The sequence below is a fragment of the Callithrix jacchus genome, chromosome 22 (genome assembly GCF_049354715.1).
Source record: "Callithrix jacchus isolate 240 chromosome 22, calJac240_pri, whole genome shotgun sequence".
In the NCBI taxonomy this organism is placed as follows: Eukaryota; Metazoa; Chordata; class Mammalia; order Primates; family Cebidae; genus Callithrix; species Callithrix jacchus.
In genome coordinates, this window is record NC_133523.1 from 38,818,833 (window position 1) to 38,835,838 (window position 17,006).

The window sequence follows — 17,006 nt, forward strand, 5'->3', positions numbered from 1 at the left end:
AGCCACTGCACACGGTCCTGAATTCTCTTCTGTGCCGACTCCTGCTCCTGGTGGTACTAGGGACACAGCGCTGACTAAGACAGCCCCAATCCTCTTCTCACAGAGGCTCACAGTCCAGTGGGAGAGACAGACCTGTCCCTAGACAGGAGGCAGGGCTGGGATGGAGAAATTCAAAGGTGGCACCTGACTCAGCCTCAAGATCAGGGAAAGCTTCCTGGGGGAGGGGACATAGTAGCTGAAACCTGAGGGGCATAGGGAAGAGCCAGGGGGAGCAGCATATTTAAAGTTTTTGAATTTGAGGCACAGAAGGAAGGTCAGGTAGGTCTGGAGTAGAGGCAGTGAGGGAGGATGGGATTCAACAAGAGTCTTAGAAAATTCTAGAAGTGTTACTTAGGGTGTAAGGGCCAGTTTGGCATTGCAAGAAAGAGATTATGACTCAGCTGCCTTGTCTTGCTGCCCTGCTTGTGTCTTGCTCCTGCTACAGGCAGTCACAAAGTATCTGCCCTGATAAAGCATGAAGCTAAGCCAGCTGGCTCTGGAGCCAGACTGCATGGGTTCAAATCCTGACTCCCCCACTTGCTAACTGGGTGGCCTCAGCAGGTCAGCTCCCCTCTCTAGAGACCACTTTCCTCAGCTCTAAAATGGAGATGATGCCCACGCATGGTGGCTCACACCTGTAATCCCAGCACTTCAGGAGTCTAAATGGGAGAATCACTTGAGCCCAAGAGTTCAAGACCAGCCTGGACAACATAGTGAGACCCCCCCATCTCAATTAAAATAAAATAAAGTAAAATAGATTATGATACTTTTGCCTCCTAGGAGGCTCTGTGGTTATGAGCACCTGCCTTCAGTGTGCCAGGCCATCTGTCACCCTGGCTTGTGGCACAAGCCCTGGTCACAAGCACAAGGCTATCTGACTGCCTGGGCTGGCAGCTCAGTCCTTTACACCCCAGCCGTGGTTTGTTGGGAAAATTTCATCACCCTTGCATGCTTCCTTGTGCCTCGTGCAGACTGGAGAAATCAGTCACCCCGCACAAGACGGTCGTGAGGGTCGAATGAGTCTGTGCAGGAAAGTGCTCAGAACAACACTTGGCACAGCACGAGCCATCGGCAAGTGCGGAATTCCCGCTGGATGTCGTGACCGCCCTGCGTGGAATCTCACTGCAGCGCTAGGAGTGGGTGTGCGTTCACTCGCTCCATCACTGCTGTGGACGGAACGTTTGTGCCTCTGCCATTCCAGATGTTGAAATCCTGACCCTTCGTGTAATGGTTTTAGGAGGTGGAAATTTTGGGAGGGAATCAAGTCCCTCCCAGTGGGATTAGTGCCTTTATAAAAGGGATCTCCGAGATCGCTCTCATTCACTTTCCACCACGTGGGGAATGTAACCAGAAGACAGCAGTCTGCCACTGGGAAAGGAGTCCCCACCAGAACGTGATGATGCTAGCACCGTGATATAGGACTTCCAGCCTCCAGAACTGCATGAAGTAGCCTTCTGTTCTTTATAAGTCACCCACACGCTGGTCTGTTACAGCAGCCCAAACTGACCAAGAGCCACTCATCACACATTTCCTGAGTGCCTACTGTGCCTGTTCTAGGTGCTGGGGACATAGCAAGTCATGAGACCATCAGACGAGGCTGGATGCAGTGGTTCAAGCCCATAAATCCAACACTTTGGGAGGCCAAGGTGGGATAATTGCTTGAGCCCAGGAGTTTGAGACCAGCCTGGGCCCTCATCTCTACAAAAAAAAGAAAAAAATAGCAGGCATGATGGTGTGTATCTGTAGTTGCAGGACTCCGGAGGCAGAAGTGGGAGGATTGCTTGAGTCCAGGAGTTTGAGGCTGCAGTGAGCCATGATCGCACCACTGTGCTCTGGCCTGGGTGACGGCCCAAGACCCTGTCTCTAAAAAAAGAAAGAAAGAAAAAAAAAATGAGGAAAGGAAGGAAGGGAAAGAAAGAAACAGAAAGGAAAAGGAAGGAAGAAAGAAAGAAGGAAGGGAGGGAAAGAAGAAGGGAAGGAAGAAGGAAGGAAGGAAATAGAAAAAAAAGAGTAGGGTAAGGAATATGATTATTCCATCCCATAGTTAAAAACACTGAAGCTCACAGAAGTGAGATGACCTGGATAGAGTCACAGAGTGTCTCCGGTCCCGGCCCTCAACCTCCGTGTTCCCCTTTCCAAGGGCCGTTGGATTGCCCCCAGCCCCACCTTTGTGTACACTAAGATCAATGAACACCTGTGGCCACATCACCCTGCCACACCCTCAAACTCTATGGCTCCCCGTGCTGAGACCCAGGCCAGCCCAGCATTCAAGGCCTCTGCCACCTACCTCGTTCTTCCCAGAATGTCTGAACCTTGTGACCAGCCTCCTTCTCCTAAACCAGGTTCCCTCCACACCCAAGAGGATAGAGCAGCTGCTGGAGTGGACTTCCCAAATCTGCCCCTTCATGCAGAAGTGGGGTTTTTCTCTCCTGAAATCCCCACCAACTCACCCACCAAGCCCCCAGGGCAGATTCCGTCTTTTGCTGCCCCAAGGAGAGAAAGGGACTTTTTGGGTCCCTCCCTGTATCACAACTTTCAATTTATTTCCAACAGGTGAAAATAAACCAGGTCCTCTTTACTTCCCATTCTCACCTACCAAGTCTCAGCCATGCAGGCTGGCTCAAAACTGTGTCTTCCCCGGCGGGACTGACCTCCCAGCCCAGGCTGCCACCCTATGACTGTACCTTCCCAAGTCCTTAGCAAAGATTTATATGGCCCTACTATGTGCCAGGCACTGTTTCAGGTTTCAGGGAATGCCAGCAAATGAAACAGAGAGCTCTGCCTTCATAGAAATGACATGTTTTGCAGTGCCAGGAGGGGAGGAGGGAGACAGTAAGCGAGATATGTGGAAAATAACTTGGCGTCATGGTGGCTGAAGCCTGTAATCTCAACACTTTGGGAGGCTGAGGCAGGTGGATCACTCGAATCCAGGAATTTAAGACCAGCCTGGGCAACATAGCAAGACCCCACCCCAAAGTAAATAAATGTTTTTAAAAAAAATGTAAAAATATTTAAAATAAATTTTAAAAAATTAGAAAATGTGGCCGGGCACAGTGGTTCATGCCTGTAATCCCAGTGCTTTGGGAGGCTGAGGCGGGAAAATCACTTGAGCCCAGGAATTCAAGACCAGCCTGGACAACATAGGGAGACCCCATCTCTACACAAGATTAAAAAGTTAGCTGAGTACGGTGGTGTGTGCCTGTACTCCCGCTACTCAGTAGGCTAAGGCTGGAGGCTTACTGGAGTCCAGGAGTTTAAGACCAGCCTGGGCAACATGGCAAAACCCTATCTCTACTAAAAATACAAAAATTAACTGGGCATGGTGGTGGGCACCTGTAATCCCAGCTACTTTGGAGGCTTAGGCAGGAGACTCTTGAATCCAGGAGGTGTGGGTTGCAGTGAGTCTATATAGCACCACTGCACTCCAGCCTGGGTGACAGAGCAAGACTCTGTCTTGAAAAAAAAAGAAAAATTTTCGAAATTAGGTGGGTGTGGTGGTACATGCCTGTGGTCCCAGTTACTCTGGAGACTGAGGCAGGAGGATCTCTTAAGCTCAGGAGTTGGAGGCTGCAATGTGCTGTGATCACACCACAGCACTCCAGCCCAGCTAACAGAGCAATACCTTATCTCTAAATTTTTTTTAAAAGATTCATTTTAAAAAAGAAAGACTGTGGGAAAGTATCAAATTAAAAGAGGGTAAAGAGACAGGAGGCCGGGTGCGGTGGCTCAAGCCTATAATCCCAGCACTTTGGGAGGCTGAGGCGGGTGGATCACGAGGTCAAGAGATCGAGACCATCCTGGTCAACATGGTGAAACCCCGTCTCTACTAAAAAATATAAAAAATTAGCTGGGCATGGTGGCATGTGCCTGTAATCCCAGCTACTCGGGAGGCTGAGGCAGGAGAATTGCCTGAACCCAGGAGGCGGAGGTTGCAGTGAGCCGAGATCGTGCCATTGCACTCCAGCCTCGGTAACAAGAGCGAAACTCCGTCTCAAAAAAAAAAAAAAGAGACAGGACACAAAATGCAGTATCTGACTAGAGACTGGATCCTGAATTGGATGGGGGAATAGGCTATAAAGGACTTTCCTGTGCCAATTGACAAAGTTGGAATATGGATGATAGATTACATAAAAGTGTTATAACCCTGGACATTTACAACGGTGATCATTGTGGGTATGTAAGAGAATACCTCTGTTCTTAGGAAACACACACTGATACATTTACAGGTAAAGAGCCGTGATGTTTGTAATTTACTCTCAAATGGAGGGAAGCGGGGGAGAGAGCACAAATGATAAATAAGAATAAGTATTAACAATAGGTGATTCTGAATAAAGGGCATATTGGTGTTCTTTGTACTCTTTATTTTTGCAACTTTTTGTAAATTTGAAATTATTTCCAAATAAAATGTTTCAAAATGTTATTATAGAAAAGACCAAGTAGCCCTCAGAAAATGTTTTGCCCCTATACTCCCATCAACCACTTAGGAGCGCTCGCTTTTCACACCTTTGGCAACATTGATTAGAATCACACTTGAAAAGTTTTAGGAGGCTTATGAGTAAGGGATTGCCTTTATTATTAGTGAGGTTGAACATCTTTTTATATCATTACTGACCATTTCTATTTCTTCCTCTGCAAACTGATTATCCAGATCTTTCTCCTGTTTTTTCTATTGAAGCATTTTTTTCTTATTGATTGGTGGAAACTCTTTATATAGTGTATGTATTATACACAGATTTTATGTGATAAGTAAAAGGATTAGTACAGGGAAGGATACAAAATAATTAGAAGAAGGATGATTTGAGCACTGTTACTGTAATAACAGGGTGGGGGTGGTAATATTTAAATACATTAATGTAGCACTCAAGAACATGGGCTTTAGGGTTAAGCAGAGACTGGGTTCAAATCCCAGCTCCATGGGTGCCACTGGCCATGTTGTTAGGCTCCCTGAGCCTTAGCTCCTCTACTCATGAGTCTTATCTAAAAGTTGTAGTGAAGAGCCCATGGCATTCTATCTGCAGAGGATATGCAATACTTAATACGCAGAAAGCACTTTCTAAATGTTACTGTTTATTGTGCTACCAGAGAGCCTCCCCGCTGCTTCCCAAGAAGCACGATGTAGCATAGCACGATGACAAGACAAGAGACAAGTAGCATAGCACGATGGTAACTGTTTTCACCAGAAGAGATGAGATGCAGGGTGTAGATGCCATCGTCCAATGCAGGTGCATCAATAATGGTCAGGGAACCATCAGCACTGCCTGTTTCCCTGCCAGTGTGGGCTGGTCCTGGGGTGTAGCCATGGCTGAAGAAGTTAAAATTGAGGATCCGGGTAACCTGACTGGTGGTTGCTCCTTGGAGCCAATGGTAGGAGATGAGATTCTGAGGGATCCCCTGGACAGACAGGGTGACGTTGCCCCCCTCTATGGCCCGGGGAGGGATGGATGTGATCGTCAGCTGAGCAGACACCTGCTCCCTGCAGAGGCTCAGGAAGAAGGCTAAGGGAGGAAAGGAAGCAAAGAGCACGATCACAGAGGGCACTTAGCAGCACTGCACGCTAGACTCAGCCACTGCCAGGGACTCACTCATTGGAATTAAACTGTGGGAGTGGGAACCGCATGTGCAAAGGCCCTGGGGCAGGAGAGAGATCATTGTTTTGGAGGGAAAAGGAGAGAAATCGGCGTGGTCGGAGTTGAGTAAGTGAAAATGAAAGAGGTCTGAGATAAAGTCAGAGAGGTAGGAGAGACAGGTAAGTTACAAGGCATTGGCATTTTTGGCAAGACAGTTATTCATGCTGTGGTTCCGTCCTGTGCATTGCAAGGAGTTCAGCACCACTTGCTCTCCCTGCAACAACGGCAGCAGCTCCCTCCAGGCATTGAGACCAGAGAACCTTCCCACACATTACCAAATAGCCGCTAGGGGGCAGTATTAGCCCTTGTTGGGAACATCATGTAGGATCTTGCAGATGATTATAAGGGCTTTTTTTTTTTTTTTTGGCGGCAGAATCTCGCTCCTTCACCCAGGCTGGAGTGCACCAGCATGACCATGGTTCACTGCAACCTCTGCCTCCCGGGTTGAGGCCCACCACATCATGGAGGGTAATCTCATCTGCTTTACTCAATGTCTACTGATTTAAATGTTAATTTCATCTGAAAAAAAAAAAAATACTTTACCCTGACGTTTAGACTGTTCTTTGACCAAATATCTGGGCACCATGCCCTACCCAAGTTGACTTATAAAATAAACCATCGCAAAACTTAAGTAAGGTATTCATGAAAATGGGGTGAATCCATTTGATGGAATATTTCAGAAGTCTGAAAAGTAAGAACAGAACATTTATCTACAAGGTGATTCTTGTGCCTCAGCCTCCCGAGTAGCTGGGACCACAGGCATGTGCCTCCATGCCCAGTTAATTTTTGTACTTTTTTGTAGAGCTAGGGTGTTGCCACGTTGACCGGGCTGGTCTTAAACTCCTGGCTCTAGTGACCCTCCTGCCTCGGCTTCCCAAAGTGCTGGGATTACAGGCAGGAGCCACTGTGCCTGCCCATAAGGACTTTTAATTGTATTCTGAGGGAGTCAGAGAACGACTGAAGAATTTTGAGTTAAAGATTAACACGCTGTGCCTCATATTCTGAAACGATCATTCTGGCTGCAGATTGAATTGATTCTGGAGTTCAAGGGTAGAATTGGAACATTGCTCAGCTCCTCAGAGTGAAAGAAGTAGCTGGAAGCCAAGGGACCCGGGGGAGCCTGTTTGGGGGGGGTCTGGATGGTTGACTCCTAGGAATTAAGTTCAGCATCTTCGCCGTGGCTGCAGAGCTCCCTGATGTGCACTAGAGGGCGCGCCGGCCCCACACTCCCTGGGTCTGGCTACCCCCCCCGCAACCTCACGCCAGTAGAGCCTGTGCGGGCCTGCTAGCCTTTCCAGGTTCCGCGAGTTTGGGAACTTCTCAAGAGCTTGGGAAGGCTGGCTGCTGCCCTCAGCCCTGCCTCATCAGCTATGCAAGGGATATGTGTGGAGTTACCCTGCCGCCCCCTCCCTGGGTTTGTCCAGAGATCTCAAACTTGGATGCCCCTGCGGCCACGTAGGTCGTATAAAATGGATGAAGCAGTTGGGAGCCTGCTTCACTTTGACTTTCCAGTGTTGCTGGAGACAAAGACAGCGTGCTGAGAGAAAATTCGCACAGCCTAGTGGATAACTGCAGCCTTCCTTGAGAGCAGTAGAGTGTGGTGGGTCCCCATCTGACCGTGGCCGCTGCCATATTCAGGTGTAGCTAATTGCTCTGATTGCTCTGATGTGGGAATGGATGCCTAATGCCAGAAATCTGGAGAAGCCAGAAATACAGATTTGTATGTGAGATGTCCTGATTTTTAAATTGTTGGCAGAAACTAAATTAATTCAGAAATTAAATCTGTAGGCCAAACAAGGTGCAGGGCCCAGCTTTGGCCCCACGCCCCTGTAGGTCCCTCTGGAACAGTCACCACTGGGGCCCTGGCTGCTCTGCCGTTCAGGGATGCTGGGTACTGCTGCCAGGTGGCCAGGGTGTGGGCTAAGCGCCCAGCATCGCGGTTCCTTGATCCTGCCTAGCAGTGTCCTGGGCCCCTAACAGGTGCTGGCTGTGAGTGGTTTATACACACTACAATAAATGCAGCTCACAGTGTTAAATATATATATATATATATATATATATATATATATATATATATATATATATATATATATAAAATAAATAAAATAAAAACAGGCTGGGTGCAGTGGCTCACACCTATAATCCCAGCACTTTGGGAGGCCAAAGCAGGTGAATCACTTAGGTCAGGAGTTTGAGACCAGACTGGCCAACATGGTGAAACCCCACCTCTACTAAAAATACAAAAATTAGCCGGGTGTGGTGGCGCGCACCAGTAATCTAAGCTACTCAGGAGTCTGAGGCAGGAGAATCGCTTGAACCCAGGCGGTGGAGGTTGCAGTGAGCCAAGATTGTGCCACTGCACTCCAGCCTGGGAGATAGAGTGAGACTCTGTCTCAAAAAATAAAAATAACACTTTGGGAGGGCGAGGCGGGTGGATCACAAGGTCAAAAGATCGAGACCATCCTGGTCAACATGGGGAAACCCCGTCTCTACCAAAAATCCAAAAAATTAGCTGGGAATGGTGGCGCGTGCCTGTAATCCCAGCTACTCGGGAGGCTGAGGCAGGAGAATTGCCTGAACCCAGGAGGCGGAGGTTGCAGTGAGCCAAGATCGCGCCATTGCACTCTAGCCTGGGTAACAAGAGTGAAACTCCGTCTCAAAAATAAATAAATAAATAATAATAAAATAAAAATAAATGTATGGATTGCTTTGACCAATGGAAGAAGTTGGGGTAATGCCCTCAGCTGTTCTGGTGAGGTCATAAAAATAAAATAAAATAAAAATATAAAATAATAAAATAAAAATAAATGCAAAATAAAATAAATAAATATATAAAATAAAATAAATAAAAATATAAAATAATGTAAAATGAAAATGAATAAATAAAATAAAAATAAATTATTTTATTTTATATGTTGAAATAAAAAGATTGGCTGTGTGTGGTGGCTCATGCCTGTAATCCCAGCACTTTGGGAGGTCGAGGTTGGTGGATCACCTGAGGTCAGGAGCTCAAGACCAGCCTGGTCAACATGGTGAAACCCCATCTCTTTACAAAAAAAAAAAAAAAAAAAGATTGTATATATTGAAATCCTAATGCCCAAGGTGATGGTATTAGGAGATGAGGGTCAGGGCAGTGATTAGATCATGAGGGAGGAGCTCTCATTGTGGGATTGGTACACTCTTATAAAAGAGACCCCAGGGAGACCCTCACCCCTTCTGACATTTAAAATCCACCCAGAACATTGAGAGCTCCCCACCCACTCCCCACCCACTCCTGCTGGTTGGAACTCAGCTGAGCCTTCATAGCGGAACAATGAGTGAATGGATGAATGAATAATCGAAGACCCAGCTTCCTGCTTCAAGCAGGAAGTCCCTGCCAGAACACTGACAGCATCAGTCTTATCTCCTTTATTCACCATAAATTTCCCCATCACAAACAGAAGGCCTGACTCATGTGGACGTCCCCCTCTTACTGAATTTCTTTTCTGTGCCAGGGACTTTACAGTGACACAGAGTCCTCACAGTGACACAGCAACATTCCACAGTGACACGTTGTCATTCCACAGAGGAAGAAACAGGATCATGTACACAAAGTTACCTGCCCAAGACTGAGATGGAGGGAGGATGCAGGTGTAAGCATAGGACATTGATGTGGAGCCCCAGAAGAACATGTATTCTGGCCGGGTGCAGTGGCTCACGCCTGTAATCCCAGCACTTTGGGAGGCTGAGGCGGTGGATCACCTGAAGTCAGAAGTTCGAGACCAGCCTGACCAACATGATGAAATCCCATCTCTACTAAAAATACAAAAAATTAGCCAGGGCTGGTGGTGGTGGGCACCTGGTGTCCCAGCTACTCGGGAGGCTGAGGCAGGAGAATTGCTTGAACCCAGGAGGCAGAGGCTGCAGTGAGCCGAGATCCTGAGAGTAGTCTCATTCCAGCTTGGGTGACAGAGCGAGACTCCATCTCAAAAAAAAAAGAACATTAAGAGCTACACCTGCCCTGACAGGATGCACCCTGCATTCCTCCTCCCAGAGAGAGCATTTTTGTAGGGTCCAGCCCTACAGCGTTCTGTGAGCCCCTCTCTGCTGGTATGGAGACGAGAAATTGTAGAAATAAAAGACACAAGACACAGAGATAGAGAAAAGAAAGTTTGGGTCAAGGGGTCCACTGCCAACCAAAGCGCGGAGACCAGCAGTGGCCCCGAGTGACTGGACTCTCTGACTTTTATTGAGTTGCAAATCTGGGGAAAGGGTAGGCAGGGTGTGGCCTTGATGGTCGTCGACGGGGGGGTGGGGGGCAGGGTAGATAGGGTATGTCAGTGACAGGGTCAAGTAGAGCACAGCACGTGTCATATATGTAGGGGCTCAAGAATTTCTAGTAGCCGAGATGAGGTAAGGAGCGTAATTCGTCAGCACTTTTTCCATACTTGTTAGAAAAGAACAAAGACATTAAGATTTATAAAACTTTTACTGATGGTCTCTTCTAAGTAAAAAGGAACCAGGTGCATAAGTGGAGCATGAGCGTGGACGTGGAACGTGACCACTGAAGCACAGCATCACATAGAGACAATTAAGCCCCTGGATGTCTGTGGGCCTCCCTGACAGCGTCAGGCCTACCACAGGATTTTGGAGGAGTGGAGTTTTCTCCTAATTCCTCCAAGGAAGGAGATGTCTCAGCTATTTTGGACGTCTCCTTCCCTAGCTGGCTAAACAGAGGGCGCTTTCCCAGTGCTGGCGAGGCTGCCCAGCCAAGGCGCCCTCCTGCATCCCTTACACAGGTGTGACAGAGGGCTTAAAGCGTCTTGCCTTAGGGTCATTCATTTCACAGTGTTGCCCAGGTTCACATTTCTGACCTGAGAGGCATTAGTAAAAGAATGAATATCACTAATGAATAACTAAGATCATGTATGAATAGCTAATAACTACTACAATTATATTTCTTGTTATTTTCTTCTTCATTATTTATATGGAAATAGGCTGAGGATTCTGGCTTCTGCCTCTGCGCTTATGGGATCTCCCCCCTACACATTTTGTCAAGACTAGGTCCAGCTGCAAGTAACAGAAAACCCCAAAATCAAATGGCCTCAACAAGTTGGAGGTTTCTCTTTGACATAAATGGAGTCTGGAGGTAGAGAGTTCAGGACGAATGTGGCAGTTTCATAATCCTGGGGACACAGCCTCCTTCTATGATTATTGCTCCGTCATCTTCAGTATATAACTTGTGGTCCAAGATGGCTGCTGGAGCTCCAGCCATCATAACCACATCCTGGTCAGCAGTGAAGGGTTAGGAACAAAAGCCATCTTTAAGGCCAGCTCCTGGTAGTCTCATACAACACTTCTACTTGTATCTATTGGCCAAAAGTCAGGACATGGCCACACTTAGCTTCAGGGAATGCAGAGAATATAATATTTTTGGCTGGACTCTTTATGCATCCATTTAAAAATCAAGGTATGGGCTGGGCGCAGTGGCTAATGCCTGTAATCTCAGCACTTTGGGAGGCTGAGGCGGGTGGATCACCTGAGGTTGGGAGTTCAAGATCAGCCTGACCAACATGGAGAAACTCCATCTCTACTAAAAGTACAAAACTTAGCTGGATGTGATGGTGGGCGCCTGTAGTCCCAGCTACTTGGGAAGCTGAGGCAAGAGAATTGCCTGAACCTGGGAGGTGGAGGTTACAGTGAGCTGAGATCACACCACTGCACTCCAGCCTGGAAAACAAGAGCGAAACTGTCTCAAAAAAAAAAAAAAAAAAAAATCAAGGTATGTATTACCAAGGAAGAGGATGTGAACATCAGAAGCATATTTTCCTAAACCTTATGCCTTGTCTAGAGATGGTGGGCATCCTAAACGTTCACCCCCTGAGGGTCTCTAAACTGAAAAGTTTCCTGACAGTCATTTGGAGAACTGATTCCACCAAAACCTATCCACAGTGTGCCAGTGGATGTCACTCACCTGGGGCAGATGGGGACCTGGGAAACAGGCACAAGGCAAAGCAGCCATTAATCTCCTCTTGGAGCACAGTCAAAAGAAACTCTTGATAAGACAAAGTCCCTGCCCTGCCCTGCCCTGCCCAGCTGGGAGCCAATGTGAATCAATAATCCACTCTTCCCATGCGGCAGCCACAGAGAGTATTTACCTGGTGATGTTCAGGAACTGTAAATGGGGTGGGTTCTAATCTTCTTCACTTCCCCAGCCCAGTGATGAAAGGTCCAGTCTTGCACCGGTTCTAGACAAGCCCTCATCCCACCATTGTCCTCACCCAAAGTACACACCTCCACCGCCAGGGGACGCCATTCGCGCAGAGCACAATAAATGGCTCCTACCAATGTGGGCAAGACAGTGGCCCTGATTCTGATCCACAGCCACCTGGGATGAGAGGTGCATGTGAGAACTAGATTGAGTCGGGGGTATCTCCCCCCAAATCCACTTCTAGAGAAGGACAGGGCAAGGTGGAGCAGGATAAGGTAGAAAGTAATAATAGCTTCTATATATCATTCACACAAAATAGATTACTCTTGTTACAGCCCAAATGACAGGGTCATAGATAAGCAAAAGGAAGCATTTGGTGGCAAATGGAGGACAGTCTAGCAGAAGAGCAGAGGGCAACCTGGCCCGGGTAGCACATCCTGAACTATCAAAACTGTTCTTTCAGGCACCTGTTAGGGTCCTGACCAGCTCTCTAGATGAGTGGGAACTGGGGGCTTTGGGTATTCTTTGGACGTTGGAGAAAAGGGGAAAGAATGGGCATGAGACCTGGTTCTGGCCGATGCTGAGTGAGAAGTCTGCTCGTGCTGATGGGAGAGATTGTTTGTTTGTTTGTTTGTTTGTTTGTTTGTTTGTTTGAGATGGAGTCTGGATTCTTTGCCCAGGCTGGAGTGCAGTGGCACAATCTCAGCTCATTGCAACCTTCGCCCCTTGGGTTCAAGCAATTCTCTGCCTCAGCCTCTGGAATAGCTGGGATTACAGGCAAGCACCACCACACCCAACTAATTTTTGTATTTTAGCAGAGATGGGGTTTCACCATCTTGGCCAGGCTGGTCTTGAACTCTTCACCTCATGATCCACCCACCACGGCCTCCCAAAGTGCTGAGATTACAGGTGTGAACCACCGCGCCCAGCCAGGAGAGATTTTTATTGGATCTTGAAGAGAACTAGGAGCAACAATTCCCCTTTTGTGTCTCTGGATGTGGCTGGTCACCATCTTGGACTGGGAGGGAAGTCACCATGAGAGGACAGCCTGCCGAGGCTGGGTAGGAAGATGAAGAACCTGGACCTTTGGTGTTACTACTGAGCCACCATATCAACCAACCCAGGAACTGCCCTGTCATTGGAATCCCTGCTACATAGGATAATACAGTATTTTAAACCACTTTGAGTTGAGTTATCCATTTTTTATGGCCAAAAGCATCCAAAGTGATGTCTAGGGGGCTGGTTTATTTGTTTGTTTGTTTGTTTTGAGACGGAGTTTCGCTCTTGTTACCCAGGCTGGAGTGCAATGGTACGATCTCAGCTCACCGCAACCTCTGCCTCCTGGGTTCAGGCAATTCTCCTGCCTTAGCCTCCCGAGTAGCTGTGATTACAGGCACGCGCCACCATGCCCAGCTAATTTTTTGTATTTTTAGTAGAGATAGGGTTTCACCATGTTGACCAGGATGGTCTCGATCTCTTTTTTTTTTTTTTTTTTTTTGAGGGGGGAGGAAGGCAGGAAGGAAGGGAAGAAGGACGGTAGGGAGGAAGGAAGGGATGAAGGAAGGAAGGAAGGGAGGAAGTGGGGAGGGAGGGAGGGAGGGAGGGAAGGGAAGAAAGGAAATCAAGCAATGAAAGAGACATTGCCGACCTGGATCTAGAGGTTTACAAGTTGATTTCTTTTTTTTTGAGAGAAGGAAAGAAAAAAAAAAATAAGTAAAGGAGAGGAAGAAAGAGGGAGAGTAAATGGAAATATTGCTTTATTTTGAAAAAAATTGGGTATTAATAATGGCCAATCAATGTTTCATTTAAACTAATGGGTAGGTGTGATGTGGTATTGACAAGAATGTATATTTTGTGTATTTGAAGTGGAGAGCTCTATAAATATTTATCAAGTTTACTTGTTCTGGATCTGAGTTCGAGTCCTTGATATCCTTATTAATTTTCTGTCTCATTGAATCTAAGTCTCCTATCTGGGTGTTAGGATCGTTAGCTCTTGTTGTTGCATTGATCCTTTTACCACTATATCTTTGTTGCTTTAAAATCTACCTTATCCGATACAAGAATTGCAACTCCTGCTTTTTATTTATTTATTATTTATTTTTGCTCTCCATTTGGTTGGCAAATCCCTCTCCATCCCTCCGTTTTGAGTCTTTGTGTATCCTTGCATGTGAAACAGGTCTGGATGTAACATGCCGTTGGGTTTTGGCTGTGTCTCTTGATTGGGAATTTAGTCAATTTAAATTTAGGGTTACTGCCATTTGATGTTGACTGGCTGTTTTATCCATTTGTTGGTGTAAATTCTTCTTTATGTTGGTGCTCTTTACTTTTTGGTATATTTTTAGAAAGGCTAATACTGGTTGTTTCTTTCTGTGTGTAATGCTTCTTTCAGAAGCTCTTGTAAAGCAGGCCTGGTGGTAATAAAATCTCTGAGTTCTTGCTTGTTCATAAAAGATTTTATTTTTCCTTCAGTTGTGAAGCTTAGTTTGGCTGGATATGAAATTCTGGGCTGAAGGTTCTGTTCTTTGAGGATGTTGAATATTGGCCCCCACTCTCTTCTGGCCTGTAGAGTTTCTGCCGAGAGCTCTGCTGTAAGTCTGATAGGCTTGCCTTTGTGGGTAATCTGACCTTTCTCTCTGGCTGCCCTTAGTATCCTCTCCTTCGTTTCAACCCTGGTGAATCTAACGACTATGTGCCTTGGGGTTGGTCTTCTTGAGGAATATCTTTGTGGTGTTCTCTGTATTACCTGGGGTTGAATGTTGACCTGCTTTGCTAGTTTAGGAAAATTTTCCTGAATAATATCCTGAAGGGTATTTTCCAGCTTGGATTCATTCTCTCCGACGCATTCAGGTACACCTATCAAACGTAAATTTGGTCTTTTCACATAGTCCCACATTTCTTGGAGACTTTGCTCATTCCTTTTTATCCTTTTTTCTCTAATCTTTTCTTCACGTTTTATTTCATTAAGTTGGACTTTGACCTCTGATATCCCTTCTTCTGCTTGAACAATTCGAGTGTTTAAACCTGTGCATACTTCTCGGAGTTCCTGTATTGTATTCTTCAGTTCCATTAATTCACTCATACTCCTCTCTAAGTTGTCTATTCTCAATAGGATTTCATCAAACCTTTTTTCAAAGTTCCTAGTTTCTTTACGTTGGGCTACAACATGTTCTTTTAACTCACCGAAGTTTGTTATTATCCATTCCTTGAAGAGTGATTCTGTCATCAGGAGGCGCTCGTTCTCCGTCAAGCCTTGTTCCATTGTCGATGTGGAACTGTGATCATCTTTAGAGGGGGAGGCGTTCTGACTTCGAGTATTCTCAGCCTTTTTTTTTTTTTTTTTTTTTGAGACGGAGTTTCGCTCTTGTTACCCAGGCTGGAGTGCAATGGCGCAATCTCGGCTCACCGCAACCTCCGCCCCCTGGGTTCAGGCAATTCTCCTGCCTCAGCCTCCTGAGTAGCTGGGATTACAGGCACGCGCCACCGTGCCCAGCTAACTTTTTGTAATTTTTAGTAGAGACGGGGTTTCACCATGTTGACCTGGATGGTCTCGATCTGTTGACCTCGTGATCCACCCGCCTCGGCCTCCCAAAGTGCTGGGATTACAGGCTTGAGCCACCGCGCCCGGCCCTATTCTCAGCCTTTTTACGCTGGTTTCTTCCCGTCATTGTAAATTTATCCTCCTGTCGTCTTTGAAATTACCAACTTTCAGATTAGGTCTCTTGAGTGGACGTCCAGGTTGTTAGTTCCCAGGGCCAGAGCAGCGGCATTAAAACTGATGGTGCTTTTCTGCCCAGGATTCTCCTGTCGGGCTTCCTTCTTGTGTCCGTAGTAGGCGACTCTGCCTTCCCGGGGCTCCAAACCTCGGTCAGAAGGGGAAGCGGTCCCGTTTACTCTGCGCTGAGCGCTGCCGCGCCGAGGTGCCGGCGGAACCGCTGCGCCGACCGCGAGAGTCGCGCTGGCGACCCGTGTGTTTCCACCACTGGGGGATCTTCTGCTCCGTGAGCGACCAGACTGTCTGAAAGTGTGGCGTCCTCTAGTTCTCCGCGCCTTCCCTGAGAGCTGCAATCCCGGGATGTTAGCGATCGGCCATCTTGGATCGTTCTCGGTCTCGATCTCTTGACTTCGTGATCCACCCGCCTCAGCCTCCCAAAGTGCTGGGATTACAGGCTTGAGCCACCACGCCTGGCATAGGGGGCTGGTTTGATCATCTAGACATAGCCCAGGCTCAGTTAAGCATAGGATGGGATGAGGAACAAGAACACAGGAGACAAGGAGGAATGTCCCTGAAAAAGTTTGTAAATGTGGGAAGGACACCAAGACACAGAAGGGAAACCCAAGTAAAATTTAAAGACTGCGGTTGTCGGCCAGGCGCGGTGGCTCATGCCTGTAATCCAAACACTCTGGGAGGCCAAGGTGGGCAGATTACAAGGTCAGGAGTTCAAGACCAGCCTGGCCAAGATGGTGAAACCTGGTAATGACACTCCATTTTCCTGAAAAGTACAAAGAATTATGAGTTTTCGTTGGCCATTCTCTCTTCCCCCCACCGTCATGGAGCTAGAAAGACCACCCAGGACTCTGCTAGACATTTTTATTAAAACAGAGAGGTAATGTAACAGTCTTGTCTCATTTAAATGAATATTTTCCTTCCTGCTGATTTATGGGCGGTGGCTGAAAGCAGCAAGAGGAGAAAATTGCTTTCTGTGAGATATGGGAAAGTTCTTCAAAGTTTATATCTTAGACTACATTATAAGGAGTTCCAATCTTTTGCTCTATGGCCATTATCCACTATGAGCATAAACATATACCCACGTGTATGTATTCTCTAAATCAGCTACCTTGACTTGCTCTGGCATGTCTGAACAGAACTGGGCAAGCTCCAAACCCTGGTGCATGCCATTCCTTATTTAGAAACCCTCCTGACTTTCTCCTGACTAGCTTCCTCTTCTTCCTCCTTATCTATTCAGGAAATTTCCAAGTGTTTAGCCAATCGGGTCAAGCATAGAATGTGAGGTCCCATTCCGGCCAATGGAAACTGAACACAATAGTAGGGCGATTGCGTCAGATTAGGAAAGCTATAAATGTCTGTGTCTCCCTTGTTCAGGTGTGCTCTCGTGGCAAGACTGCCGGTGAGGTGCACGCTTCCTGTAGGA

At 47.0% G+C, this 17,006-nt stretch overlaps 1 protein-coding gene across 6 annotated transcripts in view; it reads left to right on the top strand.

Annotated features, from left to right (window-relative positions):
* Positions 1-17,006, top strand: part of IGSF23 (immunoglobulin superfamily member 23) — a 75,428-nt gene that overhangs the window by 30,553 nt on the left and 27,869 nt on the right. The gene's annotated exons all lie outside the window — the stretch shown is intronic.